Source organism: Branchiostoma floridae, chromosome 15, assembly GCF_000003815.2.
Source record: "Branchiostoma floridae strain S238N-H82 chromosome 15, Bfl_VNyyK, whole genome shotgun sequence".
In the NCBI taxonomy this organism is placed as follows: domain Eukaryota; kingdom Metazoa; phylum Chordata; class Leptocardii; order Amphioxiformes; family Branchiostomatidae; genus Branchiostoma; species Branchiostoma floridae.
In genome coordinates this window covers 19,450,910-19,454,010 of record NC_049993.1, presented here as the reverse complement: position 1 = coordinate 19,454,010, position 3,101 = coordinate 19,450,910, and the positions used below count along the sequence as shown (strand labels likewise).

The 3,101-nt window shown below is 37.9% G+C and overlaps 1 protein-coding gene across 1 annotated transcript in view; it reads right to left on the bottom strand.

The window, feature by feature from the left end:
* Positions 1 to 3,101, bottom strand: part of LOC118431634 (sodium-coupled neutral amino acid transporter 9-like) — a 25,786-nt gene that overhangs the window by 20,600 nt on the left and 2,085 nt on the right. The window lies entirely within an intron of this gene.

Here is a 3,101-nt window from a genome sequence, read left to right as displayed (position 1 = left end):
ACTTATAGGGTAGTGAAACAGTTTGAAAGTCCTACTTCTACAGGGACAGAAGGGAAAATCCAACAGTTATACTTATAGGGTAGTGAAACAGTTTGAAAGTCCTACTTCTACAGGGACAGAAGGGAAAATCCAACAGTTATACTTATAGGGTAGTGAAACAGTTTGAAAGTCCTACTTCTACAGGACAGAAGGGAAAATCCAACAGTTATACTTATAGGGTAGTGAAACAGTTTGAAAGTCCTACTTCTACAGGGACAAAAAGGGAAAATCCAACAGTTATACTTATAAGGTAGTGAAACAGTTTGAAAGTCCTACTTCTACAGGACAGCAGGGAAAATCCAACAGTTATACTTAAAGGGTAGTGAAACAGTTTGAAAGTCCTACTTCTACAGGACAGCAGGGAAAATCCAACAGTTATACTTAAAGGGTAGTGAAACAGTTTGAAAGTCCTACTTCTACAGGGACAGAAGGGAAAATCAAACAGTTATACTTATAGGGTAGTGAAACAGTTTGAAAGTCCTACTTCTACAGGACAGAAGGGAAAATCCAACAGTTATACTTAAAGGGTAGTGAAACAGTTTGAAAGTCCTCTTTTACCGGGCAGGAAGGGAAAATCCAACAGTTATACTTATAGGGTAGTGAAACAGTTTGAAAGTCCTACTTCTACAGGGACAAAAGGGAAAATCCAACAGTTATACTTATAGGGTAGTGAAACAGTTTGAAAGTCCTACTTCTACAGGGACAGAAGGGAAAATCCAACAGTTATACTTATAGGTTAGTGAAACAGTTTGAAAGTCCTACTTCTACAGGCACAGAAGGGAAAATCCAACAGTTATACTTATAGGGTAGTGAAACAGTTTGAAAATCCTATTTCTACAGGACAGAAGGGGAAATCCAACAGTTATACTTATAGGGTAGTGAAACAGTTTGAAAATCCTACTTCTACAGGACAGAAGGGGAAATCCAACAGTTATACTTATAGGGTAGTGAAACAGTTTGAAAATCCTACTTCTACAGGACAGAAGGGAAAAATATAACAGTTATACTTATAGGGTAGTGAAACAGTTTGAAAATCCTACTTCTACAGGACAGAAGGGAAAATCCAACAGTTATACTTATAGGGTAGTGAAACAGTTTGAAAGTCCTACTTCTACAGGACAGAAGGGAAAATCCGACAGTTATACTTATAGGGTAGTGAAACAGTTTGAAAGTCCTACTTCTACAGGACAGAAGGGAAAATCCAACAGTTATACTTATAGGGTAGTGAAACAGTTTGAAAGTCCTACTTCTACACGTACAGGACAGGAGGGAAAATCCAACAGTTATACTTATAGGGTAGTGAAACAGTTTGAAAGTCCTACTTCTACACGTACAGGACAGAAGGGACCCATCCAACAGTTATACTTATAGGGTAGTGAAACAGTTTGAAATTCCTACTTCTACAGGGACAAAAGGGAAAATCCAACAGTTATACTTATAGGGTAGTGAAACAGTTTGAAAGTCCTACTTCTACACGTACAGGACAGAAGGGAAAATCCAACAGTTATACTTATAGGGTAGTGAAACAGTTTGAAAGTCCAACTTCTACAGGGACAGAAGGGAAAATCCGACAGTTATACTTATAGGGTAGTGAAACAGTTTGAAAGTCCTACTTCTACAGGACAGAAGGGAAAATCCAACAGTTATACTTATAGGGTAGTGAAACAGTTTGAAAGTCCTACTTCTACAGGACAGAAGGGAAAATCCAACAGTTATACTTATAGGGTAGTGAAACAGTTTGAAAGTCCAACTTCTACAGGGACAGAAGGGAAAATCCAACAGTTATACTTAAAGGGTAGTGAAACAGTTTGAAAGTCCTACTTCTACAGGACAGAAGGGAAAATCCGACAGTTATACTTATAGGGTAGTGAAACAGTTTGAAAGTCCTACTTCTACAGGACAGAAGGGAAAATCCAACAGTTATACTTATAGGGTAGTGAAACAGTTTGAAAGTCCTACTTCTACACGTACAGGACAGGAGGGAAAATCCAACAGTTATACTTATAGGGTAGTGAAACAGTTTGAAAGTCCTACTTCTACACGTACAGGACAGAAGGGAAAATCCAACAGTTATACTTATAGGGTAGTGAAACAGTTTGAAATTCCTACTTCTACAGGGACAAAAGGGAAAATCCAACAGTTATACTTATAGGGTAGTGAAACAGTTTGAAAGTCCTACTTCTACACGTACAGGACAGAAGGGAAAATCCAACAGTTATACTTATAGGGTAGTGAAACAGTTTGAAAGTCCAACTTCTACAGGGACAGAAGGGAAAATCCGACAGTTATACTTATAGGGTAGTGAAACAGTTTGAAAGTCCTACTTCTACAGGACAGAAGGGAAAATCCAACAGTTATACTTATAGGGTAGTGAAACAGTTTGAAAGTCCTACTTCTACAGGACAGAAGGGAAAATCCAACAGTTATACTTATAGGGTAGTGAAACAGTTTGAAAGTCCTACTTCTACAGGACAGAAGGGAAAATCCAACAGTTATACTTATAGGGTAGTGAAACAGTTTGAAAGTCCTACTTCTACAGGACAAAAAGGGAAAATCCAACAGTTATACTTAAAGGGTAGTGAAACAGTTTGAAAGTCCTACTTCTACAGGACAGAAGGGAAAATCCAACAGTTATACTTATAGGGTAGTGAAACAGTTTGAAAGTCCTACTTCTACAGGGACAAAAAGGGAAAATCCAACAGTTATACTTATAAGGTAGTGAAACAGTTTGAAAGTCCTACTTCTACAGGACAGCAGGGAAAATCCAACAGTTATACTTATAGGGTAGTGAAACAGTTTGAAAGTCCTACTTCTACAGGACAGAAGGGAAAATCCAACAGTTATACTTATAGGGTAGTGAAACAGTTTGAAAGTCCTACTTCTACAGGGACAAAAAGGGAAAATCCAACAGTTATACTTATAAGGTAGTGAAACAGTTTGAAAGTCCTACTTCTACAGGACAGCAAGGAAAATCCAACAGTTATACTTAAAGGGTAGTGAAACAGTTTGAAAGTCCTACTTCTACCAGACCAGCAGGGAAAATCCCACAGTTATACTTAAAG